Raw genomic sequence first — 21,799 nt, forward strand, 5'->3', positions numbered from 1 at the left:
AGGATATTATGGAGACTATCCTGTGCAATTTTGAAGTAATTTGAAGATATTGTGCTATCAGACAGGCCAATGTCTCCATCATTGTCCTCTATTGAAAGAGGAAAAATCAATTCTTCTTCCCAGCATCTTGCCTTCCTAAATCCTGCTGAATGTATGCGGTAGCAATCTTCTTTGGAGAGATTTTATCATGGTGGGAAGGGGGCATTGCCAATACAGTGGCATGAATAACTATTAAAAAAATATAAGCTGAGAACTCAGAGGGAAATCTATTCTGACAAGAATCTCCTGAGAGGAATTATCATTTGCTTAAAGAGTTAAAACCTTCCCTCCCCACTGCATCCCCTATATGTTGCCTGGTCATGAGGAAACCTTCATGAAGAAGGCCAGATGAAGTGATTAAGCCTTTCTCCAAATTAATCATGGATTCTTTAGGCTTTGCCTTTCTGATAAGCAAGGGGAGTTGCAACCCAGTTCTATCTTGCAACAGGAAATAAAATTGCTTTTCTCAGAAGTGTGCATCCCCAGGGCCTTTGTGATGAATCAGTTTTCATAGATTCCTTCTTTGACCTTATTAAGGACAGACACAGCAGATAATTTTAATAATGCAGCCTTCAATAGATCCAGGGTATTTCTTCCAAAGGCTGCATAGCTGAAAACACTAATTAATGTTGTTTCTTTGGGAAGGGAGCTGGGGAAGTAGTCAGAAGGTAGAATAGTTTTACCAGAGCTTGGATGATAAAATGCTGGCCTTAATTTTCCTTTTTCTTATCTGTCTCCTCACACTATGAATCAAATGCAGCACATCTAGCCTGGCCTGTGGAACCATAACCAGCCAACAATCAATGGATTCCTAATGAGAACATCCAGCCAAGCAGCCACAATAATCACCTTTTGGACAATCAATATAGAAGAAAATGTGAAAAGAGTTTGATATCAGGTATTTCTCTAATCCTCACTAACCACCCCTAATTAGAGGGGTATGGTATGAATCCCAGGGATCTTTGGTAAGTAGACATTACTGGAATCCTTTCAAATAATTACAGGATTAAGATGCATGAACCACATGGCCTGGGATATATGAAATAGCAGGGGCTGAGAACCACATGTAGATTTGAAGGGAGGAGCCTCTATCTTTCCTTGATGCTAGATATGACAAATCAAGTGCCCAGTTTAATTAACCTTACCAGAAACAAAGATTTGAAAGAAAAAAAAGTGTATTTGTTCAAAATATCAACCCATAACTACAACTAAAGCAACAACCAAAAAAATTATGCTACCTCCTTCCCAACAGCCAGAGAAAGAGCCAGTGATTGACTGAGGTCAGTTTCAGCCAGACACCCAAGTTTCACATGCTGGCTGCAAATCGCTCTCAGAGCCTGCTGTGCCGTTCCTGGATTATTCTGCTGCGGCACACTCCTTTTGAAGCAAGAACTCTGACTTCCGCTCAGCACTGAGTGCAACAGAAATCAAAGTGTGGAAAGTGCTTTTTCTGAACTCTACATATGCAGCAGAATGAAATAGAGGTTCTGCCACCAGCTGTGTGACATTTGCCAAGTCATCTAACCTCCCTGAGCCTCAGTTTCCTCATCACCAAAATGAGGGTGTGATAAACACACAACCTCCTCTCATATCTAAATTCAGAGTCTACAGGGATCTAAACAGCCTGCTTATAGTTTCATTTTTACTCGAGAGTTAATTCTTTTCACTATGAGCTGCAGCTGAACACTTGGCAGATCTGACCCTGCTGTCCCTCGAAAGGAAGCATGAAGCCAAATGGGAAATAGCTAGGGATGGTGAAAAAAAACAAAAACAAAAACGGATAAACAGTAGAAAATCAGAATATTTTGGCTGTTTTCAAATCCCACATCTATATGATGGATGTCACATAAACAATACATTCAGATAATTCACTGAAGGGTTTCTTTTTTGTCCTAATGTTTTGGTATTGTACAGACCAAATCAACCCAAATTACACTGCTAGCTCCCATTTCACTCTCTATTGCTCTTATCAAGGAGTGAAAATAAACACTCTGGTTGCTGCAAAAAGTCACAAACTAGTGAGAACCAAGACATTAACTAAGGAACTTGGAACATATCACTTCTTCCAGGTGTTTCATTTCTGTTTGGTATCCAACAAACTGGAGCCAGATCCTGTACCTTGGAAGAATCAAAAAATGGTTAAATGATGTAAGTATTTTGATTCAAAGGCCTTTTTAGATCACTGCACATGGGGCCAGTTCAAGGAGGTACAAGTTGAAGGGTAGCAGAATATGCCAGCCCAAAATATGTCATTTAGGAATATTAATTATTTTGAGCTATAAGCACTTGAAAAACAACTGCAGGGTGATGGTTTCTCTGAACTCCCCTTATCTGCCTAAAGACAGATCTTCCAAAAGGAACTCAATTGTCATAAATCCCCTTCCCAGGAGTTTCATCCACCAGAGAAGATTGACTTTTATCATGGGAGAGGAGACTAGAAGTCGACACCACACCCAGACACACTTTGTCACAAAATGTCATACCCCTCAATCTATTCTAAGAGCCCATTCATCTTTCCAAAATCATTTACTCTCCCCTAAGAAGCCTACACGTCCTCCCTCCTTTCTCTCTAAGATGGTATTTAATCCTGAACTCTAAAGCTACTTCTTCGAGCTATTCATTTTTTCTTGGGTACTTCCCATGATTCACAAACTAATAAACTTCTGTTTTTCTCTTGTTAATATGTTTTAGTACAGGAGTCTCGGTCAAGAACTCAGAGGGTGGGGGGAAATTATTTTTCCTCCCCTACAAAGCTTTGTGGGATGCAGCCTGGGTTCAGATTTTATGAAATCAGAAAAGTACTGGGTCAGCTAAGAGTGACCAGTGGGTAGCTAAATTCTAAAAGATCCCATTTTTTACATCCTCCTGCCTAGGGTTACCATATAAATTTTCTGCTAGTCAGGACACTTTTGAGACTGAAAAGGGACTTTATTAATAATTATACCAGGTCAACAGGAGCAAATGAGGACTGAGTCAGGCAAACAGAGCTATGGTCACCCTACTCATGTCCCATAATCTGAAGGTTCTGAGTAACTAAAAATCACCGACCTCTCCAAAACATTTGAAGATTCCCCAACCAAGAATTCAAGGACTACAGCTGTGTTGTATTTTTTGTATTCGATCCTTCCCTCCTTCCTTCTTCCCCCTGTCTTTTCCTCCCTCCCTTCTTTCCTTCCCTCATTCCTTCCTTCCTTCCTTCCACCAGTATGTATTTAGCACTACTAGATACTAGTTCCTGTGCAGAAACTGACTGTAAATCAGAAATGGTCTCTGCATTCATGGGGCAGATGGTCTGAGGGAATACCAACATTAATAAAATAATCACACAGAAAAACAACTGAATTATGAAAAGGCTACAAACAAGGTTCTGGTGCACAGTGCTTAGGATATGTATATACATCACACAGTACTCAATTAAGAGCCAATAAGTATGCTGGGATGCTGCTGCAAATAATGAGTCATGATGGTCATCCCAATGAAGGCACCATCTCTCTGCTGTTTAAGCCATATGGACAACTGAATGCTCCCTAAGAAACCTTCACTTTCCAAATTTGTTTTCATTAATCCCAAGGGTATCAAGGTTCTGCGATTTGGTCTTCAGTTTAAAATAATGCCATAATTTCAGTCACTTTTATCCCCCACATATTTGGGTAACTTGGAGACAACCAAGGCTTTCCACCTCAGAGGCAAGGAAAACAATTGTTTTGTTCATAATATGGTTGAGGAAATAAAAAAATTTGGCTTAATGTCTTTCCTCCTTGAAAAGCAGGCACTCTATAAGTATATGTATGTGGATGTAAAATTGCATCATCACAGAGCTGAAGGCAGAAATTCTCAGACACCACTGGAGAGGAAAAAAATCCTTCACCAAACTCAACTAATAGAGGTTCAGTATTTACAGGCTTTATTTTGAACAAGTGTATAAGCATAGACTATGCCTTAGTAATAGTGCCTTTAAATCAAGAGCAAGATGCACTAGCATTTACCCAGAATACTATGGTGCATCCAGAAAAAAATAAAGCCTGGACTCGAACTGGCCCCTTAACCACACCAGTTAGGATCATTACCAGTTCCTCTGACAGATGAACTGGGGACCAATTTCAGGACATTTTGCTTTTAACCAGGTGATATACATTGCAAATAGTCATTTTTTCCCCTAGCAAAAAAATTTTTTATTGTCTTTTTAAGTCTTAGTTTAACAAAATAAGAGATCCCTTTGATTTATTTGAACTAATCAACTCCATGTTAACATTAGAGGCAAGATCCAGGTATGTGGATACCCAGGTAAGAAGAGCCTTGACAAATTGTTTTAATTGGCCTAATTTCTACCTGGATGGCCAACCACTTTCAATAGCCCATAGCACATTGGTATTGTAGTCAATAATTTTTATAAAACCATTCTAAGGTAGAAAATATTAAAATTTCTATTTATATTTCTATAATTTCTTTCTACATTTTATAATGTTCATATTAGAATAGCAAAGCATGTTGTGTTATGAATAAGTAAGGATAATTGGAATGCATGTCAAAAAGTGTTTAGTGCTGGGATGTGAGATTTAAAAAGCTGGCAGCCATTGCTCTATACTAGCAGATCCTTAAAACTGGATTATGTCTTACTTTGCCCAGCTAAGTTGTTAGAAAACAGCAGACTGTCCATTGAAATGAGAGGAGGGAAAAGAAGGATGAAGGGAAGGGCTCTTGGCTAGTATCTCCATATCGAGAAGACATGTTTAGGTTACAACCATATGTCTACATGTGCATTTTTGTAAAGTGCCTGTGTTTATTATGAACAAAGTTCATTCTTTATTTTGCAACATCTAAGCTTTTTAAACATCCTGAGATGACAATGTATGATAAAAAGTAGAGCTAGTGAATTAACCAATTTGTAAATATCTTTGTAAAAATAATTGATAGAAAAGCAGCATCTAGGACATGGAATTGTTAAACCATCTCTGAGTCAGGACTTGTTCATTATGTTGGCAGCAGAGGGGCAGAAGGAAGTATAAAGGGAGGGATGTATGCAGCTGTGTTCATATTTACATTTTGATGATAACCATTGATGTGTGTGCATCTATTTTGGCTCTACTACAGGAGTACATTGTTGAGTAATTCAATGGAAACATACTTCCTTGCTAATATTTTAATGCTACAGATGGGATAATGAATTCTCTTAGAAACACTAAAAAAAAAAAAAGGAAAAGAAAGTAGTAGACAGTTAATAAATGTATGTTGAATAAAAGAATGAATGAAGTAATAAGTGCACATAGCTATGACCTTTGTTTTCCCATACTCTGTATCAGCCCATTTTTATCGATTAAACATAAAACCTGATCATAAGTAACAAGTTCAGTGAGGTCAGTTTTCAGGCTCCTTCCATACAGGAGACGCAGCCTGACCTCACCACCCTCTCATCTGTCACCAGATCCCTTTGGAGGAGGCCCTGATACCTGCTAAAAAATGTTGGCTCTTCTCATTTTCAGGCTCACTACAGCACAGACAGCCTTGAACCTTATTGTACTGGGAAAGGAGGAATCAGTTGGAGAAACTTTTAGCCTCTGAGAAGGAAGGCAGATGTCTTGTGGAGACTGAGAAAACTTTATCCAGTCCAAAGCACACCTCTCTTCCCCCCTGGCATAACCCTGTCCTTTCCCACTCTGCCTCATTCTGGCTTTGTTGTGATGCCCACAAGCAATGGGGTGTGGCTTTTGCTTTCTTAACTCCCCTCTGCTTTTATTCTCCCTTCCCCACCTGTGAGAGACCCTCAAGAAGGAATGCTCTGCGGAGGAATAAAAGAATGAGGACAATATTCATGAACCAACTGATATGGAAAGATTGCCAATAAATACTGCATAATAACAAAAAGCAAGACACAGAATGTTGTATATGGACTATGGGGAAAATATATATAAAAAAGAAACACTGAAATGATAAACCAGAAGCTTTTAAATGATTACATGAAATTGGTGAGGGGGAAATGAAAGCAAGACTTTTTTGTATATACACTATATATTGTTTTGACTTTTTAATTATATAGACATATTAACTTTTAAAGAAAACTAAATTAGAAAAACACCTCAAATTGAAACAAATGAAGCTATCTATATATCAAATTGGTAACAGTGAAAAGATTTCATTGAAAGGACTTGAAAACACAGTATTTTTTTTTTTTTTTTTTTTTTTTGGCCATGCAGCTTGAAGGGTCTTAGTTCCCCAACCAGGGATTGAACCCAGGCCATGGCAGTGAAAGTGCTGAGTTTTAACCACTGGACCACCAGGGAATTCCTGAAAACACAGTATTTTGACTGTGAATACTTATGATATTATAATATTATAATACATTATGAGATATTCTTAGGAAAAAAGAACCATACCGAAAAAAAAAAAACAAGAAAAAAAAAACCCACTTTGTTGGTTTTTAAAACTGGCATCGTTATTTTCAAACTTTTAAAAATATATTGCATATCAAAACAAATTATTATGTTAATTATGTTTTATTAATCAAAATTTCAGTGTAAAACAAAGAACACAAATATAAAATAAGAAAAAGTGAAAACACTCTGACGTAAATATTTTAATTTAAATTATAAATGATAACTCATGACTTTTTAAATATATATTTAAACACTTTGAAAACTTCTAGAAGTGATGTAATCTCAACAGCAATTAACAGCCCTTGTGCCCAGGCTGTGGCTTCTATTACCGTTCTCCATGGAAAGAAACCAAGGCTCCTTGGAGAAATGGTTGATTCCAGTCTAAGAGGGAAAGGGAACAGGTAAATCTGGGACCTCTTTTGCCAGAAAGCAAATGTGCCTGCAAAGATTCATGGGGTTATGTCAAACATCTGGGAGCCAATATGGAGAAGGTACCACTGGTCAAAGTTGAGACAATTTAGACCTCAAAAGAGAATAATGAGTTTAGTGGATTGAAACAGATTGAATCAATGAAGAATCAATGAGTGCATAACGATACTATAAAAAAGAAAGTCATAGAAAACTCATTTGTCACTATTTGAGGTAGGTAATAACACAACTCCTCTCTGAAGATTGGGAAATAAAGGAAAAGAATTGATCATTTATCTTGCCTTTCTGGCAGGAATTGGGTTTCAGGGTAATAAAATAGCCCACTTGGTGAGCTAAAGCTCTTCTTTACATAGGAATGTCAGCTAACAAATGAAGGAGTGGTGGAATTGTAAAAACATTTTAGAAACTCTAATTAAATTAACTGCTTCAGGCAAGGTTTATCAATTGGTGTCAAAACCAGTAGGTGAATGTTTTGTACAGTAATACATTCATATAGTGCAAAGTAATACTACACAGATTACTTTCTAGTCCCAAGAGAAAAACATAATTTACAATGGAGGGACTGAATTGCCCTTATTAAATTTAATCTAGAGGCCAATATTAGTATCACTAATGATGGGTCAACCAAATATTATGTGTCTTCTGGAAAACTACAATATTATATACCTAAAATCAACTGAAAGCCAGAGATGTTTAACTTGAATCCATTAAGCCTTTTGACATAACCTCCAGTATAACAGAAATATGTGGGCTATATTACATCACAGCCAGACAAAGGCAGAAGGTAGTACATCCTACAGGGCAACTGACTTGTTCTTTTTAACAAGTCAGTGTCATACAAAAAAAGCAACAGGGGTGTTATGCTGGATTAAAAGATACCAGAGGCAAAGGTGTGCTGGTAAATGTTTCACACCCAGTCCAGAGTGATAGGGATTTGCAGTGTTTGCTGATTTCCATGTTGTAAACAGCCCCACCAAGGTAATTTCAGGGTACTTGTGTGACATCAAAGAGCTCACAAAATCTTTGGCACACAGTCGGAGCCAGCTATGGCATGCCACTGCTTAGAGGACATTGCCTGGTTCCATGTGGTCCTAGATTAATCCTGGAGAAACCAACTGTAAAAGTTACTTGAACGTCATTTGGGAGAATGTTTGATGAGTTTACCATCTAATAAAATAAAAAGGTGGACATCATTTCTGAAAAAAGAAGCAGGTTGCAGAACAACATATGCAGTATGATCTCACTTTGGTGTGAAACGTCGTAGATAGGCATAGATGGATATGCAACAAGGTGTGAACAACGGTCACTGCTGAGTGATGAAAATGTGCTGGTTTGGGGTTTATTTCTCTAAAATTTAGCAATACAACTCTACTTGTGCTCTAACATTGGGCTGTAATGTCACAGAAATATTTTAAAAACAGAGATGATAAATGAGGCAAAAAGAACAGCTTGGAGCAGGGATGTATCATGATGGATAGTGTTGGAGGGACTGACGTGTCGGTTCTCATCCTTCAAGGAGCCCGTTTTGGGCATAGGTCCTGACTGAGGCCTCTGAAGTGGAAACTGGCTGCATCTGTAGATGTTCACAAATAAAATAAGAATTCCCATCTCGTAAATTTGCCCTTCTTTCTAGTTCTCTGACACCACTGCAGCCCAGTCCATTGTGAGTTCTCCCTTAGCTCCAGTCTGACAGAGCACTTTGTAATTTATTTGTTCACTTGGTCACTCACTTCTTCACTCTGCCACTCTTCTTGATCCCCAGCTCCTCGGCAGGCTTGACAGAGACACTGGGCTTGGAAAGATGGAGGCGTGTGCCCTGCCCTCAGCAACTCATTTGGGATCCAGCTTATTCCTCTTCCTCTTCTCTATTATGGGACTAGGTATTCATAAAATAATTATTGACTACAAGATGAACTGACTGTGTAATTATAACTTCCTAAGGTTTATTACATACCGACCAGTGTAGGACATTGGCTTTTTGACCATGTACTCCCCTGAGTACAAAAAAAAGGTGATATATATATCTATATCTATGTAGATATATGTAGATATAGATATCTATCTATCTATATATATATATATTTGAGCATCATCTCTCAACACACACATATTTCTTTATCTATGAATTGTATATATGTTACATACCACCATGCAATATAATACATCTGCATTTTTTCCTATTTTTACTTGATAAATTATTTTATTTCCATGCCTCTGGAAAATACTAGTCTAAACTATCATTCTTTTTGCACCTTTTCTCCCTTCTGCCCTCCTTCCCAAATCCACATAGACAAGTATAAAATTCTCATAAAAATGAAGAAGATATAGGAATCATCACCACCCTGAGTTAAAGGCAATTTTCCCAGCCTCCTCCCCCTCTGACCCTACATGTGGAGGAAATGTCATCGGATGGGCCTGCTCACATGTCTCCCACTCACACACACTCATACCTCTTCAATCTGGAATGTGAGCCAAGTAAATATAGCTTTGTTACCCACTGCATAAATAATACCAGCCAGAACACAGCTTCTAAATGGCTCCAGATGGGCACCCTTCATGCTGCCAGAGAGGAAATAACTTTGAGCTACTGTCATTTCAGCAGAGAGCTTACTCCGTGATTTCATCTGGATGAAATAAGGAAGAGCTATCAGCACTTGTCATTATCCATGCAGGTAAGATAGGAATAGAAACATTCTCTCTGTCAAGTTGAATGGCTTCATGCTTTAGCACTCTTAGACTCCGGTTTAGCATCAAGATGTCTCAGGTTTTAAATGAAATGTCAAATATAATTTGCCTCTGGATTCTCAAGATATATGATTGCCCTTGGAGGAAACTTGATAACTCAGCATTCTTGTGTCAAATGTGTATCTACCTGAAAGGGCACTCTATAATGCTGGTGCCCCCACTCTTCCTCCACCGCATAAAAACCCTCAGCCAGCCTGATGAGCCAGGCTCCATTCCTTGTTTTAATGTGCATGAGACTCCACAAAGAAAATTTTTATGTCCATGAAGCAAAGGCCACTGTTCAGAGTCCTCTTTGAGAATCTAATCTGCACAGAATATGAAAACCCAGTATTAAAATGCAGAGACTTTCAAAATCTTGGACACAGGTGGACACAGAAATGACAACAAACCACACATATTCCCTTCCTTTCAAAGTCTTCTGAGTCCCTCATTTCACTGCCTCTCACTTGACATTACTTTCCTTCATTTATGGGAGAATCAGACTCAGTCCCAAAATCCAACTAAAAAAAAAAGTAAAGAAAATAAATATATAGCAGCCTTCTTCTCTGACGCAAAAGAAACTCACAGCTTAAACTTGGAAGTGCAGAGGGGCTGTTATTCGCTAAGCAGCTGTTGGACTGTGGAGACAGGGTAGTGAATGCAATCAAAAGACTCACAATCTGGTCCAAAGTGATTTTTGAAAACTAACACAGTAGATAACGAAATCTGTCAGCCTGAGTCTTGAGTAGACATAAACATTTTGGCGGAATTTGATCTGTTGCCAAAGGCCTTTCTCTCACTGACACACTGCAGTGTCAGAAATTCCAAACTACAGCCAGTGTGCTGAATGTAAATATGCTGTGAAGTGTGTCTGTGGGAGGAGCAGTGAACCATCCTGTTAGGAACATACCACTGCTCCTTATTGAGCATCTACGTGAGCCTGACAGTTCCGATCCATTACTTCAAATCCTCAGACCAGCAAAGGAAGGTGCTATGTTTTGAATTGTGTCCCCCAAAACATGTGTTGAAGTCCTATCCCCAGTACCTCAGAATGTGACCTTATTCGGAAGTAGTGTCTTTACAGAGTAATCATGTTAACGTGAGGTCTTTAGGGGCAAGCCCTAATCCAACATGACTGGTGTCCTTATAAAAAGGGGAAATTTGGACACAGAGACAGACACACACAGTGGGAAAATGATGTGAAGATGCAGGGAAAATACCATGTGAAGATGGAGGATTGCAGTGATGCACCTGCAAGCCAAGGAATGCCTGAGGACACTGCAAGCTCTGAGAGAGTCAGGGAGCAGAGCTTTGTCTAGTGTCTTTAGAGGCAGCACTGGCTACAAACATGTGGATTTCAAACTTCCAGGCTCCAGAACTGTGAGATAATACCTTTCTATTGTTCTAAGCTGCCCAGTTTGTAGTATTTTGTTATGAAGCACTAGCAAATAGAGAGACAGATATCACCATTCATATGTTGCAGATGTAGAAACTGAAGCAGAATTCAAATTCAGCTCTGACTTCAGAGCACATACTCATGCAACTATAGCAGTATTTTCAAACTGACTTCCACAGAACTGGGATTCACAGACAGATGCCCAGAATTCAAAGCATTCAATCCAAAAAATTCTTAATTGTCTATTTACATTTCAGTTGTTTTTAAAATGATGAATATACATAGGCTTATCTTAATGACCATCAAATAACCAAATATTACCCCATGATTTCTGTGTTCAAGTTTGTGTTGTGTTGGTGATGGAGTTGGTACCAATTGGTACTTCTTTAATTTTGAATTGTCCCAGAATAATGGAAAAAGAGTACAGCATATTTATTATGTAAATAATAACTTTGGCACTATGTGAATTCCAAATAGCATCACAGCTGCTTGTATGAAAAAAGGTCACAATAGCTGAAACAGAAGAACTGTGGGCAAATTGAGTCATCATCACACAACACATAATAGTACACTCATGCTGACTTCAAAAGGGGTGTACCATAGCAGTCAGAGCCATAGTGACGCCCAGAAAAACCTTTATTCAAATATCATCACATATGAGTAATATTGTTAATGTAAGTTTTATTAGGTTGTGTACTTGTTTCTATTTAATTAATAACTTTATTATGTTTATTATTGTGCTAAAAACTAGAGACATTAAAAAAATATCTACTTTTATCTACAAGCGGTAGGAGAATTTATCGAGATGTTAAGTTGTTTGCCATCTACATTGCTCACCACTTTTGTTCCAGAGGTTAATCAGGTGCGCTGTGTTCTCTCACATCAGGAACATTTGTGGGAATATAAGTGGAGCTACTAGAAGACCACATCATACAGGGATTTTTGTAAAGACCTCACTTATTTAGGAGATATGCTGCGTACACCAGCAGGGTAAGGAAGGAGGCAAAGGTTCTCACCAGGGATAGAGGAAGATGTAGAGAAAATGATGGCAGATTTACCCAAGTTTGGGAGGAGATAAGTCTCTGAGGGTGCCTCAAGTAGTGGGATACATGTCCTACTCCTTCTCAGGACAAGGCTTGGTGTACCTTGGAGAAATGGATACTAGGAATCTGGGGTCCAATTTCTGGGCCCCAAATATGGCCCAGAGGGAGCAGAGCAGTAGACTTTAAGTTGCCTTGAGAACTTGGATGAGGCCATCTCATTGATTTCTAATAAGGCCAATGGCTTACATGCTTTGTCACTGCCTAAGACGCTCCCAAGACCTTTTCACAGCCTTTAGTAGATGTGTCAGCTGAGCTACAAGGAGCCCTAATAAGACTGAGTTTCAATTTCCTGCTGGCCTGGCAGGATGAGGGTCTTATTCAATCTGAACTAAAGTACATAAAGTAAAGGAACATATCTGTCACACTCAAATAGTCTACATACTTATTTAATTAATGTTATAATTTAAAATTATCTAGGTCAATACTTTGGGTCTGAATTTTCTTCTCCTTCTAAAAGAAACCTGAATATTACTAGGTTTCAGAATGCATGGCATTACTCAGAGTTGTCTGCTATGGTAGTAACTAATGGCTTAGCATGAGTTAATCTACCTGCTAGCTAGCTAGCTAGCTGTCACCTTGGAAACCAAAGAGCAGAGCCCCAAGGGATGGGACAAGTGGATTCATAGACTTAAATAACAATTCTAGATAACAAGAGAAGAAATGTCAGAGATAGTTCATGATTATTGCCAAATGAGTTACAAACAATATCTGTTTAAAAATAAGAGCTCCCTGCATTTCCTCAGGTTAGAGCGTTATAGAGCATTTTCAGATACCTGCTTCACTCTTACTATAGGATGTGAACCTGCTCCACCACCACCACCAAATAGTCTGCCAACTATTTACCACTGTCTGTTACCCCTCTAGAGGGGAACATAGAAGGTGAAGAGATTCAAGAACACAAGACAACGGGATAACTAAGCAAGATGTAAGAGAGTAAAATTTTGAAGGTAAATGGGATGACCTGAGGGGCCTGGACAAGGTTTTACCTCCACTCACAGCCCTGAGTTCCACACAGCCAATTTCCAGACTCTAACTGAAGATCTTTCTCTAACCAGCCCTCCTCTCCAAGTCTATCCTGCCTAGAGCAGGCCTTCGTTATTGCTCATCTGGCCTGGCACAAGTCTCTTAACTGTTCTTCCTGCTCTCCATCCTAGGCACCTTCTGACTAGCAAGGATATCACATCACCCCCCTTCCTATGGCTCTTCAGTGGCCCCATGTCCCTACGCTCTGGCTCCAGGTAGCTTTGCAGCCCTGACGCCCTTTCCCTCCCCCACAGAACTGACTTGCCAACTTGCTGTGCTTTGAGTTCACCAAACTCTCTCTCATCAGGCTTTTTCTCACCCCCCTGCCTAGAGTTTCCTCCTTACTGTCCTTCCAGAGCTCACTCCTCCTGGATGCCTGGCCGCCTGAGGCCCTCCTGCCATTCCTCCCCTTGAACTGGTTTATTGTCTGGCTCCATTAACAGTTATCAATGTGGTTCAGAATATTTTGTATTTAATGGGGTGTGTCCTCTTGTCCCAGAATCTAGGCTAAAACTGAGGACAACAGAGAAGTACTCACACATTCTAAAGAGAAGCTGAAGACCACTAAGCCATCCTGGCTGTAAAAGAACTCTAGAAATATGAAAGAGTTTCAGTAAATGAATAGAAAGTAGTTGGCTTTTCTCAACCAAGGGGCTGAAGGAAGTGCTCGAAGAGCATTATTTATAGATCTTGGGTGTAGTTGCAAGAAGGGGAGACTGGAACCCTATTCCCCAAGAGGATGCTTACCTTGCCACAGAATCACAGGCATCACAGCAGCCAGGGATCCAAGTGAAACACAGAGTAAGCTTTCTTGGGAGAGATTGAGTTGGGGACATCTGTGGACACAGAGACTGAAACCTGCTTCCCACCCTGGAGGACTCTGGCATCGGGATACCTAGAGCAGCCCAGGATGACAGTGAGAGGGCAGCAGGCACATCAGAAAAGTGTTGGGCATGACAAGTGTATGAGAGTTTCCTGAGCACCAAGTGCAAGGCTGAGAGGATGGCCAAGTGGGCGGCAACTGGATGAGATCCTGCCCAAGAGGGCTGCATGCCTATAGATTGACCTCAGAGGGATTGGTGTTAGAAAGGAGTTGCCAAGGGTCATCCAGAGAGTGTGGCCCCTGTATTAGGAAGCCACATGGCAGAAATCCTCATGTTGGAGGTGGGGTGGTGGCACTGGGCAGCAGGTCCTGTGAACAACCTACACCGTGCCTCCCGCAGCATCGGGACATCTGCTACAGCCGAGGGCATGGATGCCGGCCTTACAAACCATCAACCACGTGGTTGTTGCCTCCCTTATCCTTGCAATGTCTAAACCTGATCTTACCTCTCCTGGCCTCCACCCCCAACCCTGGAGGAAGATGAAGTAGAACAGGGAAAGGTGATGGAGAAAGAATAGATCAGACTTCCAACCCCCACACACACCCGTGGTCACCAAGACACAAGTTAACATGCTCTGAGTGAATAAGAAAAGCTTTAAATTAAAAGAGACCTTGGAGTTTTAAAAGGGACAGAATTAGGCTTTTGAATGCTTGAAAGGGACTTTACACTGTCAAAAAGAAGTAAAAGGAATTGGACAGCTATGGAATCTGCCCAAGATGTCATCAAGAGGCAAAGAAGGGAAATGAGACAAAGCATGCTGAAGGAAATGATAATAACAAAGCCGTTTCCTGTTTATACTCTACAAAGTTCAGCCCAAGTAATAAATGTATATTATTTTGTATGTATATATGTAAAAAAGGTGTGTATGTGTGTATATGTATGTGTGTGTATGTATAAAGGAGATGTATGTATATATGTATGTATACATACATACCTTTTTAGTCTGTAGCTTTTTGAGGCAAGAGGCTTATTTGTTTATTTTTATACCTTCAGCCACTGGCACACTGTTTATGGTGAGATGAAATGAAGGGCCATCTGGGTAGATACAAACATATTCTGCCTGGCACATCCACAAGTGTCAGACTGTCAGACACAGCAACCCTGGGACCACACTTTGTTCTCTCTTCCCACAACAGTCGCTTCTAATCAACACTGTGAATCCAGGTGGGACCCTAAGAGGGCCTGGAGTCATTTCATCCTCCCAACTCCACTTGTCTTCCAAAGGCCCACAAGAGATGGGATGATAAATCCTATGGCCAGGAACACACACTAATATGTCATACACCTCCTTTATCTGAGGGTTCCACCTGTTAGCTGTGTCCAAGTGACAAATGTTTTCAATATGAAAATGGAAACTCCCAAGTCATCTTTTACAAAAATGACTTCTCTGAACAACCAGGCTTGTGTGACGTCCCAGCAGTAAATGAAATTTCTACAGTAGAACTTGAAGGTAAGGTGGGCAGAGAGAAGGAGGCAGCTTTGGAGTATTTTCCTGAGTAGACTAATTAAAGGTATTGTTCAGGCTATCCACTGCTGTGCAACACACTACCCCAAAATGTAGTAGCTTGAAATGACTATTTTATTTGGCTCATGCTTTGTGGGTCAAGAATTTAGGAGAGGCTGGACTGGGGAGTTGAGCTCTGAACGATGTAGCATAAAATGGGGCAGCTGAGGAAGAAGGGTTCACATCCAATATGGTATCTTGGCTTACAGCTCTGAGGCCTGGGCAGGGTGCTTGGCAGTTGGTTCTGGAGGATTGTTGGGAGCCCAGCTGTGGCTGTTGGCCAGAGAGCTGACACTTTGTCTCTCCATGTGGTTCGGGCTTCTCGCAGCAGGTGGCCAGGTTCCAGAGAAATCATTCCCAACAACGAGTGTACCAAAAGGTCCAGGCAGATGCTGTAAGGCTTCTTATGACTAATCTCGGAAGTCCCAGAACATCATTTCTGCCACATTCTTTGGGTCAAACAAAGCAAATGACTAGGGGAGCAGAATTAGACTCCATCTCTCAATGACAAGAATAACAAAGCCAATTTAATCTACTACAGAAATGTTGAGATATATTCCACATGAAGGAGGGACACCCCCCCTTCAGCTACTCCTTCCTTCACCTCCTCTTTATGTAATTATGGTACAGAATGAACATGATAATGAGATAAAAGCCAGGTTTTCCTTATGTCCAGAGTCAACTAACCGCTAACACCTTGAACAATTCAATTAACCTCTCCTTGCATGTCAGGAAAGATGGGGTTTCCCTAGGTTTCAGTGAAGTCAGGGGTCACATGCTTGTGGAGCAGGGAAGCCAAACCCAGCCCACAGGTTTGTTCAATGTGAACACTGTTAATATACATGATATACATATACATACATTTATACACAGGCATATGGGTATATATGTACACATACACACACACATATGAAAGCACATATTTACTTAATTGCCACATTTAAAAACTAAATGATGCTTTATAAAATTCAAAAAAATCTAGCAACATTGGATATGCATTCCAGCATGACAAAAACTACCTGGCCTTGAGGGTCGGCTGCAGTCTTTGGGGGGGGGGCTATCACTCTCTGGTGTTTCTACGTTACTCATGTCTGTATTAGGCCAGGGCCAGATAGACATCAGAGTTTGCTTCTTGGCCACAAGGTGTAATAGTTAAGAGCACACAGATACTGGCTTTTATGGCATGTATTCAAATCTCAGCTCTGCCATTTATAAGCTATGTGACCTTAGGGAAGTTATTTAACTTCTTCCTGCCTTAGTTTCATTGTCTGTGTAATAAAGATAAAAATAGTGACCTGCCTTGCCTCACAAGGGTTTCTGAGGATTAAGTGAATTTACATATATTATATTAATACACAATTAATATAATATGATAATTAATATATTAATAATATATGTAGAACAGTGCTTAGGATGTATTATCATTTTCACAGTATTGTAATCATAGTAAGAATCAAATGAAAAGATTGATGTAAAATTACTTTTAAATTGTGTAGGTATCATACACAAGTACTAGATTATTATATTTTTATTACATGTAGTACAGAAGGTTTCTGATAGGTCATTTTTCTAGCATTCTCTAGAATACTTCCAGGGTAAGAAACTTACCTCCATTTGTGATAATCTTATGACAATTCATTTCATAGTTAATAGTTTTATTTTTAGAAATTTCTTTCTTAAATTAAGCCTACACAAAAATTGCTGTAACATATCTCCACATAACTGAATTTTGTCACTTCTGTGAACTTCCATAGGACTTATTTTCTGTACATGTCTTTTGGCATTGACTTCTTATTTTCTTACTAAACTAATTTATTTTCTTCAGCCATACATCATGTGTCAGACACAATGCAGGGAACCAAAAATGTAACGTTGACTAGCACCCACCAAGCTCCCACACAAGAGAAGCTTATAGATCAGTGTACCTGCCAACATGTACTGTAGGATGTCACATGCATTAACTGTTCTATTCTTTCCTGCAAAAAAGTAATGTCACCTTTTACTTCTCCCATTTATTAAGTGATTCCATAAACCTTACGTCAATTGACTTTCAGAAGGTTTCTATGAAATAAACTTTATAATTCTAATTTTAGAGATGAGGAAACTGAGGTCTGTGCAGTGTTCTCTCCATGCCACCTATCTGACCCATCACCTCCAGGCCTAGCTAGAGGGTTGGGTCCCAGAGTACACTTGAAAAAGAAGTTCAAAAGATGAATAAACCAGACCTGGGCCAGCGAGGAACCGAATTTCTGGCCAACACTGTTCCCAAAGCTAAGCAGTTAGTTCAGTTCAAAGACAGTGGAGCCTGTTAGAAAACAATGCATCTAGATTGGAAGAGTGTGAGAATGGAGGGCTCCAGGAGGAGCATGTCCAGGAAAACAGGGAAATCATGAGCTGTCTGATATATCTGACTCTAATAAAGCTTGTACTAAGAAGCCATTGGATTATATGAAGAATTAGTAATAGACATATAGAAAATCTATAGAAAATAGACCAAACTTTAAAATGAGGCAGTTATTAAATCTGGAAAAAGAAGAAAGAAACATAACTTATTTACAATATATAGATCAGAAGTAAATGACACTTAGTTGTATTGAATAAACTAAACATATTTATGTAACTATATTGGGAGAATGGGAGGAACAAAAGAAGAGAGTGGTTGAAGAATGCTAAACCTTTGCTATAGTTACAAAATAATAATGACTGAAACAGATAAATCAAGAAATAACAGCATTAGCATATTATTTAGGATTATGCATTCAAGGCCCAGAAGAACAACTAAAAGAGTTGAAAAAGGCTGCCTTTGGGGAGCATGATTATAGGGCAAAGAGATAAGGATGAGGACATTATAAGCCCTTTAGAAATGCATTGACTTTTTAACTTCATGCATGTTTCACTTTTATTCACAATAGCCAAATGGTAGAAACAACCCCAAGTGCCCATCGATGGGTGAATGGATAAACAAAATGTGGTATATACACATACAATTGAATATTATCCAACCTTTAAAAGAAATTTTTATTATTATTATTATTTTTGGCCACGCAGCATGCAGGAACTTACCCCCACCAGGGATCGAACCTGTGGCTCCTGCAGTAGAAGTGTGGAGTCCTAATCACTAGACCACCAGGGAATTCACTTTAAAAGAAAAGAAATTCTGATACATGTTACAACATGAAGAAATCGTGAGGACGTTATGCTAAGTGAATCAAGCCAGTCACAAAAAGACAAACAAACATTACATGATTCTACTTACAAGAGCTATATAGAGTAACTCATAGTAAATTCATAGGAACAGAAAGTAGAAGGGTGGTTGCCAGGAGCTGGAGGCGGAAGGAGGAATGGGGAATTGTTGTTTAATCTGTATAGAGTCTCAGTTTTGCAAGATGAAAAAAGTTCTGGAGATGGGTTGCACAACAATGTGAATATACTTAATGCTATTGAATGGTACACTTTAAAATAGTTAATACGGTAATGTTATCTGTATTTTACCACAATGAAAATGTTTTTTAAAATTAAAAAACAACAACAACAAAGACAGTATAGCCTGGTGGTGGAGTCATAACCAGGTGATACACAAATACCAACCAATATGGCATGGGAAGTGAAATAATCAAAATGGACACAGAGAGTTAAAAAGTGAAAAATTTAGCAACTAGCTGCATGCTACTCTACAATATTCAAATCCAAGGTTTGATCTTTTTATCTATTTCATTGTCTCATGCTATGAGTACATGGTATAATTCTGGACGAAAAGGAAACTATCAACAAAATGAAAAGGCAACCAACAGAATGGGATAAAATATTTGCAAATCATATATCTGATAAGGAGTTAATATCCAAAATATATAAAGAATTCATACAACTCAATAGTAAAAAAAAATCTAATTAAAAAATAAGCAGAGGATCTGAACAGATATTTCTTCCAAAGAAGACATACAGCTGACCAACTGGTACAGAGAAGATGTTCAACATCATAAATCATCAGGGAAATGCAAACCAAAACCACAGTAAAACATCACTTCATACCTATTAGAATGGCTATTACCAAAAAGGAAAGAAATAACAAGTGTTGACAATGATGTGGAAAAAGAGGAACTCTTGTGCCCTGTTGATGAGAATGCAGCCATTATGGAAAACATTATGGAGGTTCCTCAAAAAATTAAAAATAGAACTACTATATGATCCAACAATTCCACTTCTGAGTATTTATTTAAAGAAAGCAAATACGCTAACTCAAAAAGATATATACACCCTCATGTTCATTGCAGTGTTATTTACAATAGCCAAGATATAGAAACAACTTAAGTGTCTATTGGCAGATTAATGTATAAAGAAAATGTGGTGTATATATACAATGGAATATTATTAAGCCATAAAAATGAGGAAATCCTGCCATTTGTGACAACATGAATGGACCTTGAGGGCATATGCTAAGTGAAATAAGTCAGACAGAGAAAGACATTTGTCCATATGATCTCACTTATATGTGGAATCTAAAACAAACAAAGAAACCAAGCTCATAGATACAGGGAACAGATTGGTAGTTGCCAGCAACAGGGGGTAGAGGGTGGGCCAAATGGGTGAAGGGAGTCAAAAGGTACAAACTTCCAATTATAAAATAAATAAGTCATGGGGATATCATGTACAGCAGCCGTCCCCAATCCCAGGGCCGTTGACGCCTACCAGTCTGCAGCCTGTTAGGAATTGGGCTGCACAGCAGGAGGTCAGTGACCATCAAGTGAGCGAAGCTTCATCTGCCGCTCCACATCACTCGCATTACTGCCTGAACCATCCCCCGCCCCCCACCATCCGTGGAAAAATTGTCTTCCACAAAACCGGTCCCTGGTGCCAAAAATGTTGGGGACTGCTGATGTACAGCATGGTGACTGTAGTTAGTTAATAATACTGTATTACATCTTTGAAAGTTGTTAAGAAGAGTAGATTTTAAAAGTTCTCATCACAAGAAAAAAAAATTCTGTGGCTGTATGTGGCTGTGGATGTAGGCTAGATTTGTTGTGGTGATCATTTTGCAACGTATACAAATGTTGAATCATTATGTTGTACACCTGAAACTAATATAATGTTGTATGTCAATTATACCTCAATTAAAAAAAAAAAAAAAGACACCCTCCAAAAAAAAAAAAAAAAAAAAATGACCACTGAGATTTTTTTCCAGCCTACTCCACGTTGGGAATCCCCTTAGTTTCCAAATGACTCAACAAAGTTGGGATCAACCCCTTAGGATTTTCCCCAATAAGCTCTCCAGGTTGTCATCAACTGAATTCACTCTCTAATGAAAGAAAACTTAAAAAGTATACAAACAACAAGATGGTGAGCACTAAGTCTTGAGTCCTCTAAAGTATAAATCAGAAAAATAATACTGCCTAGAACAGTTAGCTTCAGCAGGATACAGCACTGAAGGGCACTGCATAGGCTGAAGAAGTTTTTAAAGAGAGGTCTTCAAAACTGGGAGGTGAGAGCAACAGAGACATACCTTTGAAATTCACTCTTCTATCTAAAGAAAGCCTCAGTGCAGATTTGGCTTTCTCTTTCTGCAGCCTCCTTTCAGAATTATAAAGTGGAAAGACCACTGCACTGGGAAGTCCAGAGTCTTGGATTTAGTGGTTCTTGTGTTAACTAGCTGAGTGGGCCCAATGCAGCCCTTTCATCTTTGTGAACCTCAGCAGTTGCAACTGTAAAATAAAGAGAATGGTTAAGATGGTCTCTCAGGACCCTTTTAGCTCTAAGGTTTTTTTGAATCAATAAGTCTATTCCCCTGTAGTGTCTAAGAGTTTTATCATTAGCTAAACTTGGTGACAACTTCTTAGACACTGCTCGGTAAAGGGAAGAACAGGAGTGGGAAGTGAGGCCAGTTGGTTCAGAAAGTATTCTCCCTGTATTTTAGGGCATGGGAGGGGCTGTCACTGATATCATGAACACTGGTTGGTGACTATACACACACTTTTGGGATCAAGGTGCCTTGCAGACTGAAATCCAGTTAAAGGAAAAGGGGAAAAGACAATCTACCCTCAGTCAATGGGGCACTGGGAAGAAGGAGGGATTGGAGAAGCTAACAGACTGCAAGAGCTCATGAAGATGTAGAGTATTCAAAAGAGCCAAGTCATTCATTCATTTCTTCATTCGTTCTTCCAAGAGATATTTATTTAGTCCTTCTATGCAAAAATAATTTAAAACAATGCTGAAAATATGTCTATATTTCAATTTGCTTTACAATTTAAAATACAGTTTTATTTTATGTTTCATCTGATATCAACTCTATGGGATACAAACCCTTGCTTATGACAGGAGCAAAGCTCAGAGAG

At 39.2% G+C, this 21,799-nt stretch overlaps 1 long non-coding RNA gene across 1 annotated transcript in view; it reads left to right on the forward strand.

Moving 5' to 3' along the window:
• Window positions 1-20,577, forward strand: part of LOC309610886 — a 38,219-nt gene extending 17,642 nt beyond the window's left edge. The window contains exon 2 of the long non-coding RNA XR_014234205.1: window positions 800-20,577. This is a non-coding gene — a long non-coding RNA (uncharacterized lncRNA). The remainder of the gene's footprint in view (window positions 1-799) is intronic.
• Window positions 20,578-21,799: the final 1,222 nt, after the last annotated feature.

Source organism: Balaenoptera borealis (genome assembly GCF_965194805.1).
Source record: "Balaenoptera borealis genome assembly, chromosome: 14".
Lineage (NCBI taxonomy): Eukaryota > Metazoa > Chordata > Mammalia > Artiodactyla > Balaenopteridae > Balaenoptera > Balaenoptera borealis.